The 13,335-nt window shown below is 34.3% G+C and overlaps 1 protein-coding gene across 1 annotated transcript in view; it reads right to left on the bottom strand.

Moving 5' to 3' along the window:
* Positions 1–11,796, bottom strand: part of ATF7IP (activating transcription factor 7 interacting protein) — a 144,528-nt gene extending 132,732 nt beyond the window's left edge. The window contains exon 1 of the mRNA XM_003771237.4: positions 11,624–11,796. The gene's annotated coding sequence lies outside the window, so the exon portion shown is untranslated. The remainder of the gene's footprint in view (positions 1–11,623) is intronic.
* Positions 11,797–13,335: the final 1,539 nt, after the last annotated feature.

Here is a 13,335-nt window from a genome sequence, read left to right as displayed (position 1 = left end):
CTCTAACCATTTATTTTAGATTTCTAAAAGCAACTTTTTTCTCAAACTAGATTCTAGTCACCAATATCATTCCTTACATATTTGTTAGTTAACAAGGATTAGGGTAATAATTTTTGAAGTCCGTAAAAATTAATCACAGCATATATTTGTTCAAGAAAACTTTTTTTTGTCTAGGAATAAAGAAGGCAGAAACTTAGTATGGTTGAAAGATCTGCATAAACATAAATTAACCGGCTTGATTGTTTGCCAACAGCTAATTAAGTGTTAAGCAACAAAACTGAAAACCAGATTTTCAAACAGTCCATTATAGAACTACAACAGTACCTTTAAGTCTTCTAAGACTTTAGATGTAACAACATAGCACCTAAAAGTACATTTCAATTAGTTATCTAAACTATCAAGAATTATAATTAATTCTACTTTCATACTACTCAACAATAAATTATTTACCTACCTTGCTTTGATAACTTTTATATTTCCTTTTGTTTAATTCCTTTGAGATTTACTAAAAATTTTCTAGTTGTCCAAATGCATCTTCTGTTTATTCTTACCAAGAAAGCAAATTTCAACTTAGTGGGAATTGATTTAACTGATTTTATCCAGCACTCAGTCTATCAACCAAAATTCTTTTAAACAAACAAACATTAAATTATTTCTTCTACCTCTTCTCCCACAAAGACGACAGAAGTAAGTGAAGATGTATCAACCTGTGATGATTTAAGTCTAGGTCAAATATTGAAATAAAGCAAGAAAAAATGGGAAACAATAGCAAATTGGTTAGAAGAGCTCACATCATTCTGGATTTTCTTTAAGTTTGTTTGTTGTGAACTTGCTTATTTTGTATTATGATGAGACAATCCCCATGCTCAAATGTAAAGACAAGATGCATTGTAAAAAGGATGATAATAATTCAACAAACTATATTGGAATTGGAACATTATGAACATTTTAAATAAATGTTACCAAACTAAGTGAAATGAAAGGTTTCAAAACAGACTTAGCAAAAGTCAAAACTATGTGCAAACAGTATTAAAGTACAGCACCTCTCTATCATCCAGTCTGCTATAATTTAAGATGCTTTCTATGAGTTTTAATGAGATTAATACTTTAATTTCAAAATGCTATCAAGCTACTATTTTGTCTACCAGCAAAATAGCAGAACATTACACAAGAAAGAATAATAGCAAAATAATACATCTTGGGACAATTTCTCTTTAAACTCTATCAAACCCAGAACTAGTTAACAAGAAGATAGATATTTACAAATTTCCTTAATCTGATGAAATAACACATATAGGTGAAATCAAATTTTCCTAAATTTGCCTAAATCATTTCCAAAAAGGCATCTTAAAAAATCAGTTTTGTGTTCCCAAACCAGAATAAGTGGCTCACTATCCCCAGCTTCCTTTGTTCCAATTCCTTCAGTTCTTCCTCTCAATCGCCCCCCCCCCCCAAAAAAAAGCTTCTTGTAGCAACTTTCCTTTTCCTTCTTTCTAGCAAAGGTTTGAATGAAGCCTATAACCATCTTCCATCTCTGTCTAAGTCTGTCTCAGATGATTAAAAAGCACTAGGATAAAATCTCTAGGCTACATAGAAATAAGAAAATAACCACAAAATAAAACCATGACAAAAATATTTTAACCTTCTAAATTTACTCATATTTGATTCAATTCAATTATTAGTTAAATGTTTATCATATGCTTATGATATTCTGTCTAACAGAAAATTTAATAGATAAATAGTTTTATTGTTTTTATGTACATAGTTCTATTATTATCAGGAATCTTTCAGTCAGGAAAACATGGCCTGACTGTATGTGTTAAGAAAATCAACTAATTGCTTTAGAAATTAAGACCAATGGTATCTAAGGTACAAAGATATCAAAAAGAAATTTATAAGATAAAATGCTATTCCCGAATAGTTTATTGGCAAAAGATATAGACAATTCTCAAAAGAATTACAAATTATTTAACAACCATGTGAACATATTCCAAGATGCTAAAATTAGAGAATATGAATCTTAACAACTCTGAGGTTTCACTTCACATCCAACTACTTGGCAAAGACTTCAAAAGATGAGAAAAGTCAGTAGTGAAAGAATTATGAAAAGAATAACACATTGATACATTATTAGCTAAGCTATGAATTGGTCCAATTACTCTACTCTGGGATAAGAATTTGGAATTGTGCAAATGGACTAAAATATCTAAATCTGTTGACCTAAAATTTGCCCTGGTAAGTTTATACCCAAAGGAAGTCAGTAACAAAAAGCCACTCACAACAAAATATTTAAAGAAGCATTTTTCGTAGTGGCAAAAAACTGGGGGGAAAGGGAAGTCAATGACCATTGACTGGAAGATGGTTAAACAATTTGTGGTATAAAAATATTGCTATGCTAGAAGAAATTATTAAATTATTAATGATGAATACAGACAAGCAGCGAATGATATAATGTTAATGTAAAGAATAATACCTAATCAATCAAAACTGAATGTTCCAAAACTGTAGTGACTACATTTTGAATGGGAGATGTTTTTTGATATAAGTTTTACAGAACTTTTTATCCTTTTCTTAATAATTTATTACAAGGGGTAGTTGTCTAGAAGGGGGTAAGCAAAGGTATGCTGACAAAAGTTTAACTGGCTCCAAGTTCCACACATTTTTAAGTTTAATTTGTATTATTAATATTTTTTCTATCATTCTTTAAGTCTAGACAATCAATAAAACAATGTAATCAAATAAAATTATAATCCCTCCTTCATTTGTACCCTTGCAATTTCTGAAGTGTAAATGCTCACACTGAAAACTTAAAAAGTTGTCTCTGCCAGTTCCAATGGGAAATGTAGATAATATAAAAATATATGAATAAAAAATTTTTAAAAACAAAAATTAAGATCAATCATTAGTTCATTTATTGCTTATTTGCCTAAAGTGAAAATAGTAACAATACTTTCAATTTTTAAAATAAACAACATAACCCAAATCAATCTAGATATAGAAACTGGTGGGATAAAATATAAACTTCTAAACTAGGGTTCTGTCCTTTAGCTATTAAGTCGTTCAAAGTACACAAAAACAAAAACTGTCTCCAACTTATCTCTTTAGCCATATAAGAATATTACTACCCTTCCCACACTCTTAGATTAGGCCAAACTGATCTTCTTTGTGTCTCACATTGGCATTTTGTTTCCCCATTTCATTTACATCTTCCATGTACTTCCAGACTTCACAGAATCTTCCCTTCCTTAGAAAGAAACAGTACAAACAAAGCTTTTTTTTTTTCTCCTGAGGCAATTGGAATGAAAGTGATTTGCCTAGGATCACACAGCTAGGAAGTGTTAAGTGTCTTGAGGCCAAACTTGAGCTCAGGTCCTACAGATTTCAGGGATGGTGCTCTACCCACTGCACCAATTAACTGCCCCTCAAAAGGCCAACTTTCTTGGTCCTGGTTCTGGTAGGTGCTGGCACTTTTCTCTTGCTAAGTGTCTTGAATTTATTTGTATCTGTTTGACATATACATGTTCCCTTCAGAAGAAAGGGAGCTCCCAGAGAACAATTTTCATTTTTTTTCTCTCCATATCACCAGTACCTACTTCAGCACCTGGCATACAGTAGGCTTCTCATAACGCTGAGAGAGAGAGAGAAAGACCCCTCCACAATACATGCACGCAAAAACTTCTGCTTGTTAAATCTAGATCAGTTTCCTTGTCTGTAAAAATGGGGTCAGAGTAGAAGATCTTGGCCTAAGGCTTATTCTTGTTCCAATATTTCAGGAATTCTGCTTATCTACTCTGGCAGGCAGAAACTTGCCTTCTTTGTATCCCCCACAATATCTGGCAATGACTTTGCAAAGAGGAAATGCTCAATCAATATTTTCTGAATGACAAGTCATTCAAAAAGGTTTATAGAAAACCCAAACCATCATGGCTAATCAGGAGTTAAATGAATGACAGAAATTTGGAAGGGAATGGCACTCATTGATCTCTATGGGTGTCAGGAAGAAGCTGGACTTTCCATTGTCAAAAAGTCAATGAAGCCGACAGGAAATTGATTCAAAAGCTACTGAGCAGCAGATATGCAGCAGTCATTTTTCTGCCTGGATATGTCATGAAAGTATTTGAAATATGAATATATATTTTACACTTTTCAAAACTTAAAGCTGCATGGCCAGGACTATTTTTTTTTTTAAACCCACCCCTTTGTTGTTGTTAGAGGCACCTTTCAAACACTAATATTCTTTAGTGTTATCTGACACAAAACAGATAGCACCACTCCTCTAAAGAATCAAAACTGCAGGTCACCCAAAAGGCAATAAAATGATACAGTAGGGGCTCAAGTAGGTGACAGCATATTGTTATTATTAAAGAAGTATGCAACAGATACAACATAAAAGCTATTATTAGAGAAATGCTGGAAAAAGATTATGAATTTCAGAGGCAAGTATAGACAGGCAGAGAGAACAGATAGTACCATGAATATGACTTAAGAACTGAAAATAAATAAGCATATAGTTCATATATCCAAAAGATAATGGCTGCATTGATATATAATGCAATTTCAAATAGAGGAAGAGCTACTCAGCATGTTGGATGGACTTATGAGAGATTTATAGAATGAAAACTATATGCATACAAGATGAGAAAGCATGAATGCACAATGACAATCTGCACCAATGGAGGGAGAAGTCCATTTTGCTAAGAATCATCTCATTAAACTAACTTAGACCAACTTCCCAAAATACATGTCTTACTCATGCCAAATCATGTCAAATCATGTTATACTTTAGTAGAGTTTAAATTAAAATACAATTTTATGAGAAACTATACAGAGTACATAATTTAGACATGCCCAAAGGCATAAAATCACATAATTCAAGTCAGAGTACCATATAACTACATATTTTTCAGGTCACCAATACTACTCTTCATTCTTTTAAAAATAGACAAATCAGCATTTTTATTTTGGCACAGATCAGTGATTTCATTATGAGGCACAAATTTTTAGTGAAGAGATCATATATATAGTACAGCTCAAGTTACTTCTTTACAACTAGTACTCTTAATTAAGCACCATACTCCAAATTATTAGATAAGCAAAGAGCTAGAGTCAAAATACAAACCTTGTCCTCAAGGCACTTACAAACAAACATAAACAAAAGACAAACAGGAAGAAATTCATTAACAGAGAGGATTTGGGGAAGGCTTCAAGTAAAAAAAGTAATTTTAGAAGAAACATAAAGGAAGTGAGGAAGGCCAGTAATGAAAGTGGAACTAGAAAAGAGAGAACGTTCCAAGTACAGGGAACAGCCAGGAAATCCTAGTGCTCGGAGATGAGATACCTTGTTTATGAAACAACCAGGAGGCCAGCATCACTGGAAAGATAAGAGGAGGCTAGGTTATGAGTCTTTGAATGCCAAACAAAGCATTTTGTATTACTGAAGACAATAGAGGGCCACTGGACTTTGAGTAAGGGAGTAACATGATCATATGTGCACTGGGGAGAGAACTGAAGCAGGCTGCAATAATCCAGTGTTACAATGCATAGAGCCTGCACTGGAGTGATCAAAGTGTCAAGGGAACAGTACTAAAGAGATGTTGCAAAGATGAAATCAAAAGGCTTTTGGCATTTGATTGGACATGAGAAAAGGATCTGTTTGTTAGTGAGAGAAATAATGAGAAACTGAAGATAACTTCTAGGCCGAAAGCCTAAGAGGTTAGAAGATGGTCCTGCCTCTAAGGAAAAGATAATGAGTTGTTTTGACATACCAAGTTTAAGTCTAAAAATAGTCAATAACTATAGCAATCTAGTGTTTGACAAATCCAAAGACCCCAACTTTTGGAATAAGAATACACTATTTGACAAAAACTGCTGGGAAAATTGGAAATTAGTATGGCAGAAACTAGGCACTGACCTACACTTAATACCGCACACTAAGATAAATTCAAAATGGATTCATGATCTAGGCATAAAGAATGAGATTATAAATAAATTAGAAGAACATAGTTTACCTCTCAGACCTGTGGAGGAGGAATTTGTGACCAAAGAAGAACTAGAAATCATTATTGATCACAAAATAGAAAATTTTTATTATATCAAGTTAAAAAGCTTTTGTACAAACAAAACTAATGCAGACAAAATTAGAAGGGAAGCAAATAAATTGAGAAAACATCTTTACAGTTCTGATAAAGGCCTCATTTCCAAAATATATAGAGAATTGACTCAAATTTATAAGAAATCAAAACATTTTCCAATTGATAAATGGTCAAGGATATGAACAATTTTCAGATGAAGAAATTGAAACTCTTTCTATTCATATGAAAAGGTGTTCCAAATCATTATTGATCAGAGAAATGCAAATTAAGAACTCTGAGAGACCACAACACACCTGACAGGTTGGCTAAAATGACAGGAAAAGGTAATGACGAATGCTGGAGGGGATGTGGGTAAACTGGGACACTATTGTTAGTGGAGTTGTGAATGGATCCAGCCATTCTGGAGAGCAATTTGGAACTATAGTCAAAAAGTTATCAAACTGCATACCCTTTGATCCAACAGTGTTACTATTGGCCTTATATTCCAAAGAGATATTAAAGGGAAAAAGACCTGTATGCTCAAAAATGTTTGTGGCAGCCCTTTTTGTAGTGGCTAGAAACTGGAAATTGAAAGGATGCCCATCAATTGGAGAATGGCTGAGTGAACTGTGATATATGAATGTTATGGAATATTCTTGTTCTGTAAGAAATGACCAGCAGGATGAATACAGAGAGGTTTGGAGAGACTTACATGAACTGATGCTAAGTGAAATGAGAAGAATCAGGAGATCATTATATACTTCAACAACAATATTACATGAGGATCAATTCTGATGAAAGTGGCTATTTTCAACAATGAGAGGATCCAAATCAGTTTCAATGGATCAGTAATGAACAGAATCAGCTACACTCATCGAAAAAACATGGGAAATGAGTGTCGACCACAACATGGCATTTATATGCTTTCTGTTACTATTTGCTTGCATTTTTGTTTTTATTCACAGGTTATTTTAACCTTCTTTCTAAATTCGATTTTTCTTGTGTAACAAGATAACTGTATAAATATGTATGCATATATTGTATTTAACATATACTGTAACATATTTAACATGTATGGGACTATTTGCCATCTAGGGGAGGGGGTGGAGGGGAGGAGGGGAAAAGTTGGAACAGAAGTTTTTGCAAGAGTCAATGTTGAAAAATTACCCATGCATATGTTTTGTCAATAAAAAGCTACAATAAAAAAAAAAAAAAAAAAAAAAAAAAAAAAGATGTTCTGTTTAGACCCCTGAAAATTTTAGTAAAAGTTTCCCAGGTTAATATAACCATATTGTTCTCAGAAGCATAACTTGTGCTCAGATCTTCCTTTCTGGCATTCTGAATACTTTATTCTCTCTGGATATTCATGACATTATTATTGGTTTTCCCTCTTAGCTGTTTGATCTCTCTTCAGAGCTCTTACTGGATCACCATCCATACCCATTAACTGTGGCTCTGCTCCAAAGGCTCTGTCCTAAGCTGGTGTCAGACACATAGTAGGCCTTTAAATGCTTAATGATCTGATAGTTGAACTTTGGGAGCTGATGAAAGTTATCAAATATATGTAGACAAACCCCAAATGTTTATTTCCTTCCTTACTGACTCCTAACCATTTCAAACTAGTTTCCAGTCTTGTGGAAATGATAAACTCTACATTCAAAACAAAATTCAATCTTTCCTTCAAAATCTTATTAGTGATGAAGATATTACCATTCCTCTAGATACTCAGAATCATCAGCCCAGTACCATTCTCAATTCCTCAATCTTACTCTATATATACTCAATACTTAACAAATTCTGCTGTTTTTATCTCCACAAAATCTTTTGCATATGCCCCAGTCTCTCCATTAACATAATAGCCACCCTTGCAGTTATTCATCACTATTGTCCTGAACTATTGCAGGATCTCCTTTTAGGTCATCCTGCCTTAAGTCTTTCCCCACTGCTAACAAATGTTGATTTCCACAACTGCTATGTAACTTCCTCCACCTCTACCCAGATTTCAAAGGATCCCTATTATCTCCAAGATCAAATATAAGTTTCTCTCTTTAATATCTATTTAAAACTCTTCATACTTCAGCCCCTTTCTATTTTTCCATCGTCTTCTACAACACTCCTTTCCTTGCTGTTAAGAGTGCAGGGAGAGAAAATAAAGCAGTCCAGGGAAAGCCTTGAGGTAATACCTACACTTGGGATCAGGGCAAGAATGATAATCAGCAAGATAATCCGTCAGAGGGTTAGAAGGAGAAAGAAAAGCACTGTTACTTTTGAAGACCAAGAGGATAGAGGATCAGAGGAAAGGGTATGATTAAAAGAATCAAATGTTACAAAGATTGACACACATTAAAATTTAGAGATAAAGACAAAATTACTGTATTTCAAAACTAAGGAAGTGACTTGTATAAGGCCATACCAACTCCAAGCAGAGTTGTTTTAAAAAATCTGACTCATAAACTTGTGTACTTTGCACTACAAAGGGCTGTTTTATGAACTATGCAATTAAAATAAAATTCCATTTAGGCAACCTAAGCATTAAGAAAAAGAACATCCCATCCTACTGAAAGGACAGCAATTTAAAAAAAAAAAAAAAAAAGACAGCAATTCACATGAATTCACTAAGCACAGAAACTACATACATTAAATTCCACTTAAATTTATAAATTCCAGATTCCCAGTATTCAAATCCTTCCATAATATGGTTTCACTCTATTTTTCCTTACTGCTGCTCCTTTTCACATACAGTTTTGCTCTACTACAAAGACAAAAAAAATCAACAAGGACCTAAGGGGGAGGGGAGGAGGGAAAAGATTGACAGGAGAGGTGACTGTAAGTATCTAAGTATATACAGATAAAAGACAAGTAGTTTACGGAAGGAAGGCAGTAACAGTAGGGAAGAATAGGAAAGGCTTCCTGTAAAATGCTTGAGCTGACTCATGAAAAACATAAAAGGGATTCTGAGGAAAGAGCTGAGGAGGAAGATCATTCCAGGCATGGAAGACAGCACAAAAGGCAGAGAACAGAGATGGAGTGAATCATGTAAAGAACAATAAGGCAGTCTGGCTGGAAAAGAGAGTGTGAGAAAGGTTGTACTGCATAATAAGGCTGGAAAGACTGGTAGGTGGAAGGTTATGAAGGATTTTAAAAGCCAGGGCTGACTAAATAGTGAGACAAAATATTTACTGGCAAGGAAAATCTCTTAATTTTTAAAATCTTTATTCAAACAAAAATTAAAATTGCGTAGGAAATTTCCCTATCAAAAAAATTGTTTTAGTATATATCCCTTAAGATTTTAAATTTAAAATTATGTGTATTTAAAAATCAATTAATATCAGTATTAACCAAATATGCAATTGTTTCAAATATATTTTCAACCCTCCTAAAATATTTACATTTAAAGTCACTTCCCAGAAAAATCATTTAATAACTGACACAGATTTACTTATCCCATTTGATTCTCCTAACACTAATATATATATATATATATATATATATATATATATATATATAGTTTTACCCTCATATGAAAAGGAAACAGGCTTAGAAAGGTTGTCATGTAAGATCACACTATTATAAACTGTCCAGAGGCCAGATCTGAACCCAAGTCTCTCCTAACTCCAATAAAAGAAATGTAAAACACCATTACTTATAATTCTAAAACACATATAAAAAGATTTCCCAAAATTCTAGGAGATAAGATTTAATACCAATTTTAATGGTGAAACAAAAAAGAGTATTTTACAATATTGTCCTAGCAGAAGTTAAAATGTTTATTGAATTATTTTTAATAAGTTCTATTCCCATATTCTTCCACCTCTGACTTATTTTATATGATATTTATTTAAAATATACAACAAGAAAGTTTCAATTGTTTCAGTTTACTTTTCCCTCTATTTTTCTATTTGTTTTAGGCACCAGTAATGCCAGTTTTGATATATCACTTCCTTATCTAGTATTAACATGGTACAAATCTAGGTCTCTGCACAGTAATTGGATGTTTTCATTTTTTTATCTGTTTACAAGATTTAAAATTATTCAAAATAACTAAAATTATCTAGTACCAACTTCGTACAAATCTAGGTCTCTGCACAGTAACTGAATGGTTTTATTTTAAATTCGTTCACAAAATTTAGAATTATTCAAAATAGTTAAAATTGGAGTTTTCCAAAAATTGGGAAAATAATTTAAAATAAGCTACATTATAGCATGGTCTAATCTAAAATGATCAGCATAACTTTACAAATATTTATCTCAATATTTGTTATTTATATGTAAAATTGTTAAAAAATTACTGGTAAGTAGCCCAATAGTTATACTACAAAAAACCTTGGAGTTTGTGGCTTGTATTCAAATTGTGCCTTTAACCGTGTGACCCTGGGTAAATCATTTAACCTTCCTGCCTCTTTAATTTCCTCAACAAAAGGAGGAGGGAGGACCAGAGGACTGCAAGGTATATTCCAGATCTATTAGCATTTAATTTATATTCACACAATACTTTCTTCTCAGAGACCTTGTCAAATCTTCCATATTTTGTGTCTGTGTATGTGTTTAGATTTAAAGTTTATAAACAAATATGCCTACTTATCAGAAGAAAACAAAATTGTTGACACTTAAATATAAGGTGATAAAATAAAAATAACCATTGGCATTAACTTGGTAAAAATGTTACATAAAATACAAGACAACCAAAAGAAAGAAATGATCAAATGCTATTTCAGTGGTACCCAAATTGACTAAAATGAAAACTTCAGACACTTAAAATTATACAAATCTGGAAAATCAGGAAAATAAAATGAATTCTTTTTTTTTTTACAATGTAATATTTTCTTAAAATTATATTTTCTTCTTTTACATTTCCAGAAGAATGCCTTCATATTCAGAAAATGACAATTACAGGCTCAGTTAAACATTTGCAAAATTCTCAGTTTTAAAGTTTTTTTCCAAAACATTTTTGCTACATAAAACTATTTTCCTTAATTCATAATAGTAAGTTTTCCTAGATTGAATATTGAAAAACATATTCTTATAAGAAATTTGAATTCGGTAATAATCCAAGAATTAAATCATAATCTAGAACCATGTGTGCTATATTTTACAAACCAGATTCATTGTTTCTAAAGAACTGGGGAGAGAAAGGGAAAATCTTAGGGGATAGAGCCTTGGAGAAAAGTAAAATATTCTCTTGAAAATGAATGACCTCAAGATAATTCCTCATTTTTCCAAAAACATCAAGACACAGAAAGATAATGCCTCAGAAAGGTAGGGGGAGGGGAAATCTAGAACTTAATGGCGTCCAGTTTAAAAAAAAAAAACCACCCACATTAGCTCTTGAAATGAACAGTGCGCCTGCGCAGCCACCGCCCTAGCAGCTGCACAATTGCAGCTACAGCCGGACCCCGCAGGATCACGTGCTCCCATGCAGCGCCGCCCGCAGCTCCGCAACCGCGCAGGCGCAAACACTCCATCAGCGACCGCCATAATGCGGGAAGCCCTGCGAACTACAATAGTAATTTAAGAAAACTATGGTTATAACAGCCCCTAGGGTCCACATATACCTTTCGGGGCTGGAGATGCGGCAGGGAGGGCCAAGCTCCTTCCTGCAGTCCGCCCCGCACTGGCGTCTCTCAAACTCGTCACCTCAGTCTCGCGCACACTCCCCTCTCTGCGCCGCCTGCCGCCGCCGCTGCCACCGCCTCCGCAGATTCAAAAACAAACCCGCTTCTCCCCTGCACGCGCGGGGGCCGTTATGCAAATGAAAAGAGGAGGGGCTCGTTCCTCAGTCTCTTAGCCACGCCTCTAGAGCTCCTAGCCAATGGGAAAATCGGCCGTTGGTTTGCCATGCAAATCTCCCGGTTTTTTATTTGAATGAGGAAGGCAATTAGCCCCGCCTCCTACCCTGTGGAGAGATCTGACGATCATTGGTCAATAAGCCAACCGCCCGTTGGGCTATATAATTGACCTGTGCTTCGAGCTGTCGGCTGAGGCGCTGAAGCTTAGCCCTTGCAGTGGATCGGAGAAGAAAGAGGAGGAGGGAGGGAAGGGGAGCTAAGGTCGAAGGCCGAGCCTGAGATCTTCAGGAAAGATATCAACGGAAGTGGCTTAATTTGTTGATCATTTACTTTTACATTTTTCAAAGCATACTTTGAACCTCTGCAGAGAAAGCAGTCTGGAGTGGAAGGTGGGGGTGGGGAAAACCCTCAACTCCCGTCTTTGCTCTGTGCCCTTTACAACAGAGGCTGGGACTCGCCCCAGACTGCATGGCTTGTGCTGCAGGCTGAAAGGGGGCCAGCAGTGGGACGGAGTAGGCCCGAGTTCGAGTTCCCCCATTCTGATACTGAAAAAGGGATTTTTGTGTGATTTGGACATAGTGCACGTCATTATGTATCAATAATAGATAATGCAGTGTGTGTAGGATATTTTATCGTGTGCTATATGGATATATTGCATAATATTGTCCATAAATAATACGTAATATGCTATTTAATACTGCATTACTGGTAAATACATTGTGTTGCTAAAAACAGCACATATGAGGTGTAAAATATAATGTTGGTATAGACTGTATACAGCATATATTATTCATATATACAGTAAATGCAATATATTTTGCCATAATGTCACTGGCAATTTCTACCTTTTAAAGATCTGCTGTTTAATTGCCAGATCTCAGCCCAGTTTCCTTAGGTTATTGGATTTTTTTAAAATTATTTAGAATAGGTTTTTGCTGTACTGTTCTGTAATTTTTGAATTGTGCTATATAAACTAGTAAATATTAATTTGTAAAAATGTACTGTTAAATAAAGGCAATTTGAGACCTCATTTATTTTGGTTCTCCTAATTTTATCTCTAATTAGGATTAGGGAATCCCCGCCTCTCCCCCCCATTAATCTATATTATAATGGAAATCTGCTACTTTGTGAATCTGTGAAATTTGTGAAAGGGACACACACACGCATGGATCTAGTCCAAATTCATCATTTTACAAATATAGAAGCTCAGAACCAGAGAAGTTAAGTGACTTGCCTGTTGTCACACAGCCTGTGTCAGAAGAGGAACTTGACCCAGATCTATCTGATTTTTATCACCAGCCTTCTATTCATTACTCTTTATTACTTTAATTCCAAAAGTATTTATTGAAGGATTTTTTTTACTTGTTCATGTTCACATTTGATTCTTCGTGACCCGATTTGGAATTTTCTTGATAAAAATGTGAAGCTATTAAGTACATGCTATATAGTCTATACAAGGCGGCTAGATGGCACAATTA

Source organism: Sarcophilus harrisii, chromosome 5 (genome assembly GCF_902635505.1).
Source record: "Sarcophilus harrisii chromosome 5, mSarHar1.11, whole genome shotgun sequence".
Lineage (NCBI taxonomy): Eukaryota > Metazoa > Chordata > Mammalia > Dasyuromorphia > Dasyuridae > Sarcophilus > Sarcophilus harrisii.
The sequence above is the reverse complement of the archived record's forward strand: the minus strand, read 5'-3'. Positions and strand labels throughout refer to the sequence as shown.